This window comes from Tamandua tetradactyla, chromosome 6 (assembly GCF_023851605.1).
Source record: "Tamandua tetradactyla isolate mTamTet1 chromosome 6, mTamTet1.pri, whole genome shotgun sequence".
NCBI classification, from domain to species: domain Eukaryota; kingdom Metazoa; phylum Chordata; class Mammalia; order Pilosa; family Myrmecophagidae; genus Tamandua; species Tamandua tetradactyla.
This window is the reverse complement of record NC_135332.1, coordinates 110,716,354-110,729,381: the sequence shown is the minus strand read 5'-3', so window position 1 is coordinate 110,729,381 and position 13,028 is coordinate 110,716,354. Positions and strand designations below refer to the sequence as shown.

Genomic DNA, 13,028 nt, shown 5'->3' with positions numbered 1-13,028 from the left:
GCCATATGATCCTGCAATACCATTGCCAGGTATCTATTCAGAGGATATCAGGGCAAGGACACAAATGGACATTTGCACACCAATGTTTATAGCAGCATTATTTACAGTTGCCAAGAGATGGAAACAGCCCAAATGTCCATCAACAGACAAGTGGCTAAACAAGCTGTGATATGTGTATGTGTATATATATATATATATATATATATATATATATATACACACACACACACAATGGAATATGACGCAGTTGTAAGACAGAATAAAGTCACGAAGCATGTAACAACATGGATAGACCTTGAGGACATTATGCTGAGTGAGATTAGCCAGAAAGAAAAGGACAAATACTGTATGGTCTCACTGATAAGAACTAACATTAATGAATGAACTTGGAGAATCTCAGTTAAGAAAAGAGGTCATCAGGAGATAGAAATAGGGTAGAGATTGGGTAATTGAAGCATAAGGGATACAGATTTTGCAACTGCACTGATTATAAAAATTCAGAAATGGATACCACAATACTACCTGATTGTAACACAATAATGCCTTTGTTAGAAGAAGAATAAGATGGGACACAGACTTTTAAAAAAATATGTGAAACTCAGGTACCTGGTAGAGGCTTGTATCCAGTATGCAAAACAAACTTTTGCAACTTAATAAAAAGAAAAACAATCCACTCCTTGAAATGGGCTAAAGATTTCAAGAGACCCTTCACTAAGATGTAGAAATAGCAATTAAGCACAAGAAAACATGTTCAATATCATTAGTCATTAGGAAAATGCAAAGTAAAACTACAACAAGATACCACTTCACACTCCAAAGAATGGCTGTAATAAAAAGACAGTCAATACAAAATGTTAGAAACTATCTGGAACTTTCATACTTTGCTAGTAGGAGTTTAAAATGATACAGCCTTTTTATGAATACTTAGCCATTTTTTTAAAATGTTAAACATAAACTTACTATATGATCCAGCAGTTTCACTCCCATTAATCTACCCAAGAGAAATGAAAATACATGCCCACATGAAGTCTGGCATAGGAACACTGTTCACAATAACTGTTCTAGTTTGCTAGCTCCCAGAATGCAAGATACCAGAAATGGAATGGCTTTTGAAAGGGGGAATTTAATGAGTTGCTAGCTTATAGTTCTAAGGCTGAGAAAATGTCCCAATTAAAACAAGTCTATAGAAATGTCCAATTTAAGGCATCCAGGGAAAGATACCTTGGTTCAAGAAGGCTGCTGGAATTCAGAGTTTCTCTCTTAAATGAGAAGGCACATGGCAAACACAGTCAGGGCTTCTCTCTCTCAGCTGGAAGGGCACACAGAGAACCTGGTGTCCATCTGCTAGCTTCCTCTCCTGGCTTCCGGTTTCATGAAGCTCCCCGGGACGCGTTTTCCTTCTTCATCTCTAAAGGTTGCTGGCTCATGGACTCTCTGCTTCGTGGTACTGCAGCATTCTCTGCTCTCTCTGAATCTCTTATTCTCCAAAACGTTTCCTCTTTTATAGGACTCCAATAAATCAATCAAGACCCACCCAAATGGGTGGAGACATGTCATCCCCTAATCCAGTTTAACAACCACTCTTGACGAAATCACATCATCCAGGGAGATGATCTGATTACAGTTTCAAACATACAGTATTGAATAGAGATTATTCTACCTTTACAAAAAGATATTTTGATTAAAACATGACTTTTCTAAGGGGCATACTTCCTTTCAAACCAGCACAATAACTAAAAACTACAAAAGATTTAAATGTCTTGAACTAATAAATGGATAAAAAATATATAGCACAATTATAAAATGGAATAAAAAGAACCCAGTACTGATTCATGCTACAACATGGATGAACTTCATAAACATTATGCTAAGTGAAAGAGGTCAAATGAAGGCTACACATTGTATGATTCCATTTATATGTAATGTCCAAAAATGCATATTGAGAGAGACATAAAACACACCTGTGTCTGCTTAGGCAGAGCATGAGAGTGAGATTAACTGCAAATTTGGTGATAATTACATAACTTTATGTTTAATAAAAATAACTGAACTGTAAAAAAAAATAAATTGGGTAGATGGAAATCCTAGTGGTCAATGTGAGGGAGGGGTTAGAGACACAATATGTTGAGGTTTTTTTTTTCCTTCTTTATTTCTTTTTCTGGAGTGATACAAATGTTCAAAAAAAAATGATCGTGGTGATGAATACACAACTATGGAATGATACTGTGAGTCACTGATTTTACACCATGTATGGAATGTTTGCATGTTAAGATTCTTTGTATGTCTCCATGTTAAGTTTAATCAGTAAAAATATTTTTTTAATGGATAAAAAATATATAATACGGGGAAGGAAGGGTAAAATAAATTGGGTAGACTGAAATATTAGTGATCAAAGAGAGCAGGAGTTAAGAGGTATGGGATGTACTTGCTTTTTCTTTTTTCTTTTTATTTCTTTTTATGCAGGGATGTAAATGTTCTAAAAATGATCATAGTGATGTATTCATAAACGTGATAATATTGTGAGCCACTGTTTGTACACCATGTTTAGACTGTATTTGTGTGAAGATCTGTCAATAAAAATATTTTTTTTAAAAGGGAAGAACAGAAGATCTCAACAAACCAATCACAAGTAAAGAGATTCAATTAGGCATCAAAAATCTTCCTACAAACAAATGCCCAGGGCCAGATGGTTTCACAGGGGAATTTTATCAAACATTCCAAAAGAACTGAAACCAATTCTGCTCAAACTTTCCCTAAAAACTGAAGAAAAAGATCACTACCTATTCCGGTTTGAAAGGATTTATGTACCTGAGAAAAGCCATGTTTTAATCCTAATCCAATTTTGTGGGAGCAACCATTTCATAAACCCTAGATAGCACTGTATGTCAGAAACTTGATTAGGTTATCTCCATGGAGATGCAATTTGCCTGACTGTGGATATTAACATTGAGTTAGAGATGACTCCACCCATTTCAGGTGGGTCTTGAGTACTTGACTGGAATTCTTTAAAAGAGGAAGTACTTTGGAGAAAGCTTCAGAACAAGAGAGTCATGACAGAAATAGCCATGAGAACTACAGAGTCCACCAACCAGAGACCCTTGAAGATGAAAAAGGAATATGCTCCTGTGAGTTTCATGAAACAGGAAGCCTGGAGTAACTGCTAGTAGATATTGCCATGTTTGCCATGTGCCTTTCCAGTTCAGAGAGAAACCCTGAACTTCATCGGCCTTTCCTGAGTGAAGGTAACCTCTTATTGGTGCCTTCATTTGGACATTTTTATAGACTTGCTTTAATTAGGACATTAGGCCTTAGAACTGTAAACTAACAATTTATTAACTTCCCCTTTTGAAAAGTCATTTTGTTTCAGGTATGTTGCATTCTGGCAGTGAGCAAACTAGAACACTACCTAACTCATTTTATGAAGCTAATATCATTTTAGTACCCAAACCAGATTAAGCCACTGTTAAGGAAATCTACAGACCAATCTCCCTAACAAATACAGATGCAAAAATTCTCCACAAAATCCTAGAAAACTGAGGACTTCCGGAAAGATGGCCAAATAGAGTAGATCAAATTCAGCCCTGCTCCACGGAAAAACTAGAGAAGGGATGGGAGGGCAACTGAGATGGCAATTTAAGAGAGCAATTGACCTGGGACAGCTTTCTGCACCACAAAGGATAGCCCTGGTTGCAGAGGCCAAGGAACTGAGAAGCAAAAAGACTGAGCCTGGCACAAAAGTGGAGAGCCCACAGGAGTGCAGAGAAGGGAACCGGGGACTAGGAATTAAGCCAGGCCATGTTCCTTGAACACACTACCCTCACCAGCACAGCCCTGTGACCCATGACTCACCGCACACCCTACACTGAACCCCATCACCCATTCCCATTCACCACGCTCCCATCACCCCCACCCCACCAGCCCCCAGTACATACCCACCCCACACCCCCATCCAAAATACAACCTAACCCACCTCTCATGCACCCTTCCCAAGCACAACCTCCCCCTCCCTGCTCCCTGCAGGCTGTGGCCAGTGCATAAAGGCTACGGTGCATAAATGCCAATCTCCATACCCAGGCTACCCCCAGCCCCTGCCCATGAGCTCTGTGCATCAGTTTTACAGCACTCCTAGACACGCGCATGTGCATAGGCCCCCAATCATGTCCTGCAGCTCTGGGAAATTCAGTTTACAGCACTCCCAGACTGCACATGTGCAAGGGCCCCAATCACATCATTCAGTCCTGGAAACATCAGTTTATGGCAGTCCTAGAACTCCACATGCGCACAGCCCTCAGTCACACTTCCCCACTCTGGGAAACAGCTGATCTGTGCACCTGGGTCACATCTGCCCCCAACAAAAGAAGGCATAAAACCGACCTGCTGTCACAGCTCTACACATGTGCAAAGGGCTCCACACCCTAGACCAGCGCATACCAGGGTTACGTCCCCCAGACCTGTGCACCCACTCAGCTACATCATCCCTGGCCGATGGGCTCCCACAGTCACAAGTACCAGTGTAACATCTCCAACCTGTGCCTATACCTGCCCTGAAACGAATCACTGCACAGTTGTACTCTGCCCCATACCCTGCTACCTGCTGCACATCCACCATGCAAACACAAGGCCTTAGACTACTTAAAGAAATCAACTCCCAAAGTAAATCAATCAAGTTATTTACATACTGTGAGGACAGCAGAAGGTCACTAAGCATATCACCACGCAGACAGATATAGCCCTGCCTAATGACCAAATTAAAACACCAGAGGAGACAAAGATGTTGGAACAACTAATCAAAGATGTTCATATAACTCTACTTAATAAAATAAGTGGGATGGCAAATGACATAAAGGAAATCAAGAAGACAGCAGAAGAGCATAAAGAGGAATTCAAAAGAATAAACAGAAAAATATGTATATCACAGAGATTAAAGACTCTGTTGACCAAATAAAAAACATACTAGAGAGAGTAGTGTGGGGGTCGGGGGAAAGGGGGCAGCTGCGGTGTTGGAGCTATACCACACTGGGCCAGGGCACTGGGAGCCTGAGTGCAGAGTGGGTTGTGGTGGTGGCAGGAAGAAGTGGGGGATGCTATGGCAGGGCAGCAGTTCCAGTACGATGACAGTGGGAACACCTTATTCTGCTTCCTCACCTCCTTTGTGGGGCTCACTGTGATCCCAGCCACATACTACCTCTGGCCCCAAGACCAGAATGCTCGTTTTACTTGTGTATGGGATGACATTTATCGTTATCCTTCCAGTTGTTGTGGGCTCTTGGTGGTTATCATTCAATATGTTATAGTGGAGACCAGATTCTAATACACACAACACAGATTTATACCTACTTTGTATATAAAAGTCAAAATATGGATATGAAACGTCTCAACATGGTTTGGCTGGAGTCTATGAATTTGATCCTCAGTATAACAAAGATGCCACAAGCAGACCAATGGATAATATTCTAATACCACAGCTAATCAGAGAAATTGGCAGAATTAACTTAAAGAAAAATGGGCCTCCAACTACTTGCCCATACAGCTTGAAGGCCAGAGTTCTTTTACTGTCTCATCTTGCCAGAATGAAGATTCCTGAGACACTTGAAGAAGATCAGCAATTTATGCTAAAAAAGTGCCCTGGCCTACTTAAAGGAATGGTTAATGTAAACTGCCAAGTAAATAACAATGGCCTGGAGCCATGAAGAAAGGGAGTTTCATGCTCCAACTTTGGCATCCCTAGAAAACTGCATGAAGCTTTCCCAGACGACTATTCAAGGCCTTCAACAGTTTAAATCTCCCCTTCTGCAGCTCCCATCATATTGAAGAGGACAATCTTAGATGGGTTTCTAATCATAAAAAGTTCAAAATTAAAACCATACAGGATTTGGTGAAAAGATCAGATAGTCACAATTTATTACACTTCCTTGAAGATGAAAAATACAAAGAAATTTGGCTCTTTTGGGGAGTTTTCCATATGTAACCATGGACATAAAATCACAAGTACTGGATGATGAAGATAACAACAATAACACAGTAGGATCCTTAGTTACTGTAATGGTTAAATTGACAAGGTAAACAATGGCAGAAATATTTGAAAAGGAGCAGTTCATCTATGCTACAGAGAAACAGCCAGGAGAAGATTGGCAGGGTGATACCAACAAGAACAGGACAAAAGGAGGATGGCAACAGAAGAGTAAAGGACCCAAGAAAACAGCTAAATCAAAAAAAAAAAAAAAAAAGAAAGAAATCTTTAAAAAAGAAGCCTACACCTGTGCCATTATCAAAGCAAAAACAGAAACACAAGCAAACAAATGAAACAAATGGAGTCACTGGGATTGAAGCTGCTGTAAAGGAAGATGAAGAAGTGCCTGACAAAGGCAGTGATTCTGAACAAGAAACAATAGAGATTCTCAAAGCGAAGAAGATGACAGTAGTGAGAGAGACTCTGATAGAGAGCAAGATGAAAAACAAAACAAAGACAATGAAGCAGAATGGTAAAAATTATAGCAAAGTATACAGCAAAAGGAGAGAGCTCGATGGGAAATCAAATCAAAGATAACACATCCTGTTTACAGTCTTTACTTTTCTGATGAAAAACAAGAATGGTGGTAGCTTTACATTGCAGACAGGAAGGAACAAACATTAACATCTATGCCATACCATCTGTGTACATTAAAAGATACAGAATAGGTAGAACTGAAGTTTCCTGTGCCAGGCAGAAATAATCAGTATACAGTGTTTCTGAAATCAGACTCCTATATGGGTTTGGATCAGATTAAACCATTGAAGTTGGAAGTTCATGAGGGTAAGCCTGTGCCAGAAAATCACCCACAGTGGGATACAGCAATAGAGTGGGATGAAGACCAGGAGGACAGTGAGGGCTTTGAAGATAGCTTTGAGGAAGAAGAGGAAGAGGAAGATGATGACTAAGCAGTACTATGAGTGGACCACAGTATTTGAATGTATTTGCAAATTTTTGCTGTTTTGGAAGTGTAAAATAAACCAGAAACAGTAAAGAACTGATGTTGAGGATGGTGTTAGTTTCTTTACTAGAAAGAGGTATATAATATAACTAGGCAGTGGTGTGGTGCCTTGGTACAACCTGAAAAATGCTTAAGGCTTGTTAAAGCCTTTCAAGTATGGGATGGTGCATTTATTCCCTGGCAAATGATAATACATCCTGTGCTGGTTTAGAGAATGTATGTACCCTAGAAAAGCCATGTTTTAATCCTAATCCCATTTTATAAAGGCAGCAGTCTCTTCTAATCCCTATTCAGTATTGTATGTTTGAAACTGTAATTAGACCATCTCCTAGGAGATGTGATTTAATCAAGAGTGGTTGTTAAACTGGATAAGGTGACATGTCTCCACCCATTTGAGAGGGTCTTGATAAGTTTCTGAAGTCCTATAAAAGAGGAAACATTTTGGAGAATGAAGGAGATTCAGAGAGAGCAAGAGAATGCAGTAGCACCACGAAGCAGAGTCCATCAGCTAGAGCTTTGGAGATGAAGGAAAACACCTCCCAGGGAGCTTCATGAAACAGGAAGCCAGGAGAAAAAGCTAGCAGATGATGCCTTGCTCGTCACGTACCCTTCCAGCTGAGAGAGAAACTGTGACTGTGTTTGCCATGTGCCTTTCCAGAATGAGAGAGAAACCCTGAACATCATCAGCCTTCTTGAACCAAGGTATCTTTTCCTGGATACCTTTTATTGGACATTTCTACAGACTTGTTTTAATTGGACATTTTTTCAGCCTTAGAACTATAAACTAGCAACTTATTAAATTCCCCTTTTTAAAAGCCAGTCTGTCTCTGGTGTGTTGCATTCCAGCTGCTAGCAAACTAGAACACATCCTTTATTATTATAACTGTCTGGAAGCATGGGCTATGTATTATCTGATCAATTTATGATCCCAGTAAAAGTAAAGGTACATGAAAAACAATCTGTAAATGAGCAAAGATTTCTTTGTTCAATTTTAGTTTTAGCAAATATAAAAATAATGATAAATACCACAAAAATGTTTTAAGTAGCAGCTGCTCAAGTTTGTAATCTCTTGATAAGCTCTACTATTCATTTATTGATATTTTGCGATGATATGAGAATATTTATAACAGCTCCATTCACAGTTTTAAACAATTCATTTTTTACCTATCTTGGTCGTAAGTGCACATTCTGTCACATTCCACATAATACAGAGGGCTGTATTTTGGGATTTTCCTTTTCTTAATTACCCAGAGTTATCACACAGATTATAAAACTGGGTTTTAATGGCTTAAACTATTTTAAAGCCTCTATTTTAGCAGATCATGCAGGATCTAATTCTTTTGATAAGATTTAGGTTTAAAAATGATTGTGGGACAATATGTTCTCTGATGTTGGTAGCTTACATTATTAAACCTTTTTTTTAAGGTTCACTCTAAGAGCTGAAATACATTCTTAGCTTTTAATCTACCTATCAGAGGCCATTTAAGGAAGAAAAAAAAAACATGCAAAGGAGGAACTTTTTGTATTAATTTTGCAGTCCTGTCAATAAAATAGAAGTTTGACATGTTTTACGTTTGTAACAGTATACATCTTTTTACTCCCAGAGAAAGGATATGAGTAGGATAATCCACTCTTTTATTTTTCAACTAAAAATGTAATAACATTGTACATTATTGATGATGCGAGTGCTATTGCTGTATACTGTAGAAAAACCACAAGTGGGAGGGATTTCCCCTTACTACATTTCAACCTGGACGATAGTACTTACAAAGAACAGAAATGTGTACATGATGAATCGTTGAGGTAAGATAACTATTTTTATTACTAGATATCAAGGAAGAATAAATCTGTAATGTTATAAAACTGATTGTGATAATTCTCTCCTACCAAAATCATCATAGGCCAAAAAAATGTTGGGATACTAAATTGTGACCTTGTTTACCTAAAAGATTGTCATTTTACATGTAAAATTACCATTGGTATTTTGTTACTGCACCAGCTGGAAATAAAACTTTAAAATTACCAGAAAAAATATATATATATACTAGAGACATACAACAACAGATTTGAAGAGACAGAAGAAAGAATAAGTGATATAGAGGAAAGGATAACTGACGTCGAAGACTCAAAATAGCAAATGGCAAAAAAAGGAGGAAAACTATGAATTGGACCCCAGGGAAATGACAGAAAAAACAAAGTATGCAAATATAAGAATCACTGGTGTCCCAGAAGGACAAGAGAGGAGTAAAGGGCTAGGAAGAGTAGTTGAGCACATAATGGGGGAAAACATCCCAACCCTTATAAAGGACATAAATATACAAGTCGAAGAAGTCCAACAAACTCCAAACAGAATAAATCCAAATTGGCCTTCTGCAAGACACATACTAACCACTCTGTCAAATACTGAAGAGAAGCATAAAATTCTGAAAGCGGTAAGAGAAAAACAATCTACTACATACAAAAGAAACCACATAAGACTGAGTTTAGACTACTCAACTAGCACTATGGTGGCGAGAAGGCAATGGTATGATATATTTAAGACCGTACAATAGAAAGACTTAAAGCCAAGAATTCTAATTGTCCTTAAAACTGAGGGAGAGATTAAAGTTTTCACAAACAAACAATCCTAAAAGAATCTGTCAACAAGAGACCCGCTGCACAAAAAATACTAAAAGGAGTTCTGCAAATTAAAAAAATCGACAGGAGATGGGGGTCTGGAGGAGGGCACAGAATTAAAGAGTACCAGTAAGGGTAATTCAAAGGATGAAAAGAGAAAGAAGGAAAAGAATATATAGATCTGACAAATAAGATAAAAAAGATCACATGCCAGAGGGGGGCCAAGATGGCGGCTTAGTAATGTGCGTGCGTTTTTAGTTAGTCCTCCAGAGCAGCTACTAAACAACCAGAAACAGTACAGAACAGCTCCCGGAGCCACGACAGTGACCAGACACACAGCATACCCCAGTCTGGAACAGCTGGACGGGCTGAGAGTCTCCAGAACAGTGAGTTCCCCAAGCTGCGCGCACTTCCCCAAGCCGCGTGCACTTCCTCAAGCCGCGGTGCCCGGTGCCCGGCGCCCCTCCCCCACAGGCGGCTTCCCGGAGGGAAACGAAAGAAACTCTAATAGTAGCAGAGACTGAGTCCAACCAAACACCGATAGTGGCATTAATAAACAAATTCTGACTACTAAAAATAGGCCCCCCAGCTCAGGCGAAACTGGTCAAGGCAGAGGACACCTATTGGGCTAACCAAAAAAGAGGAAAGGGGACGAAAAGGAGACTTTTATGGCTGTTTCTACGGAGACTTGGCTGCTTCTGGATTCAGCGGGGGGATTGCGCAGGCTGCGGCTGCCCTGGGCTTACACAGAAGCAGGCTGCTTTCAGGGTTGTCTCCCTCCTGACCCTTCCCCAGGGGAGGGGTAAAACGCAACTCGGGTGGAGTCCCTCTCTCGAGGAGTTCAGACCCCAGGGTTTCGCAATTTGAAGCCATTGAAACCAGCCTACAACGTTTCCTCTGTCTCCACAACACCCCCAACAGGGAGAGCCTTCCAAAGTTAAAGGAGCCACAACATCTTTTGCTGGTGGGACCCGCAGACAGACAAGCGCCACATACCGGGCAAGATAAGAAAAACAGAGCCCAGAGACTTCACAGGAAAGTCTTTCAACCTGCTGGGTCTCACCCTCAGGGAAAACTGACGCAGGTGATTCCTTCCCCCCGAAAGAAGGCCAGCTTAGTCCGGAAAACCCGGCTGGAGTCTGTAATACCTATATAGACCCTTCTAAGGGTGGGGAGGGAAAAGGCACATTACGAGCAGGACAAGAAACAAGAAAACAAGAACTGAAAAATTACCCTCTGTTAAACAAAACTTAAGCTAGAGGCCCAGAAAAAGCTGAACTGGAGGTCAATGAACAGATAGACAACAAACTCATCTAGCAAGAAAACCCTAGGTAAGATAAGTGAAAGCAATCTCCAGAATAAACTAAAGTAATTAAATGTCCAGACGCCAGCAATAAAAACAAATCGCACGGGCGGGGCACGGTGGCTCAGCAGGTAAGAATGCTTGCCTGCTATGCCCAAGGACACAGGTTCGATTCCCAGTACCTGCCCATGTAAAAGGAAAAAAAATAAATAAATAAAAATCACACTAGGAAAATTGAAGATATGGCCCAGTCAAAGGAACAAACCAATAGTTCAAATGAGATACAGGAGCTGAGACTATTAATTCTGAATATATGAACAGAAATGGAAAACCTCTTCAAACACCAAATCAATCAACTGAGGGAGGACATGAAGAAGGCAAGGAATGAACAAAAAGAAGAAATGGAAAGTCTGAAAAGACAAATCACAGAACTTATGGGAATGAAAGTCATAGTAGAAGAGATGAAAAAAACAATGGAAACCTACAATGGTAGATTTCAAGAGACAGAGGATAGAATTAGTGAACTGGAGGATGGAACATCTGAAATCCAAAAAGAAACAGAAACTATAGGGAAAAAAATGGAAAAATTTGAGCAGGAGCTCAGGGAATTGAATGGTAATATGAAGCGCACAAATATACGTGTTTTGTGTGTCCCAGAAGGAGAAGAGAAGGGAAAAGGAGGAGAAAAACTAATGGAAGAAATTATCACTGAAAATTTCCCAACTCTTATGAAAGACCTAAAATTACAGATCCAAGAAGTGCAGCGCACCCCAAAGAGAACAGATCCAAATAGGCACTCTCCAAGACACTTAACTAGTTAGAATGTCAGAGGTCAAAGAGAAAAAGAGGATCTTGAAAGCAGCAAGAGAAAAGCAATCCATCACATAAAAGGGAAACCCAATAATACTATGTGTAGATTTCGCAGCAGAAACCATGGAGGCAAGAGGACAGTGGGATGATATATTTAAATTACTAAAAGAGAAAAACTACCAACCAAGAATTCTATATCCAGCAAAACCGTTCTTCAAAAATGAGGGAGAAATTAAAACATTTTCAGACAAAAAGTCACTGAGAGAATTTATGACCAAGAGACCAGCTCTGCAAGAAATACTAAAGGGAGCACTAGAGACAGATACGAAAAGATGGAAAAGAGAGGTGTGGAGAAGAGCATAGAAAGAAGGAGAATTAGATATGATATATAATATACAAAAGGCAAAATGGTAGAGGAAAGTACTACCCAAACAGTAATAACACTAAATGTTAATGAACTGAACTCCCCAATTAAAAGACATAGACTGGCAGAATGGATTAAAAAACAGGATCCATCTATATGCTGTCTACAGGAAACACATCTTAGACCCATAGGTTGAAAGTGAAAGGTTGGGAAAAGATATTTCATGCAAATAACAACCAGAAAAGAGCAGGAGTAGCTATACTAATATCCAACAAATTAGACTTCAAATGTAAAACAGTTAAAAGAGACAAAGAAAGATACTATGTACTAATAAAAGGAACAATTCAACAAGAAGACATAACAATCATAAATATTTATGCACCAAACGAGAATGCCACAAAATACGTGAGGCATACACTGCAATTACTGAAAAGGGAAATAGACATATCTACCATAATAGTTGGAGACTTCAATTCCCCACTCTCATCAATGGACAGAACATCTAGACAGAGGATCAATAAAGAAACAGAGAATTTGAATGTTACAATAAATGAGCTAGACTTAACAGACATTTATAGGACATTACACCCCACAACAGCAGGATACACCTTTTTCTCAAGTGCTCATGGATCATTCTCAAAGATAGACCATAGGCTATCTCAAAGCAAGTCTCAACAAATTTAAAAAGACTGAAATCATACACAACACTTTCTCGGATCGTAAAGGAATGAAGTTGGAAATCAATAACAGGCAGAGTGCCAGAAAATTCACAAATACGTGGAGGCTCAACAACACACTCCTAAACAACGACTGGGTCAAAGAAGAAATTGCTAGAGAAATTAGTAAATATCTAGAGGCCAATGAAAATGAAAACACAACATACCAAAACCTATGGGACACAGCAAAGGCAGTGTTAAGAGAGGAATTTATTGCCCTAAATGCCTATATCAAAAAAGAAGAAAGG

The 13,028-nt window shown here is 39.4% G+C and overlaps 1 protein-coding gene and 1 pseudogene across 11 annotated transcripts in view; one reads left to right on the top strand and one right to left on the bottom strand.

The window, feature by feature from the left end:
- Positions 1 to 13,028, bottom strand: part of CSPP1 (centrosome and spindle pole associated protein 1) — a 234,531-nt gene that overhangs the window by 192,379 nt on the left and 29,124 nt on the right. The gene's annotated exons all lie outside the window — the stretch shown is intronic.
- LOC143688698 (translocation protein SEC63 homolog pseudogene) lies at positions 5,205 to 6,930 on the top strand (annotated as a pseudogene).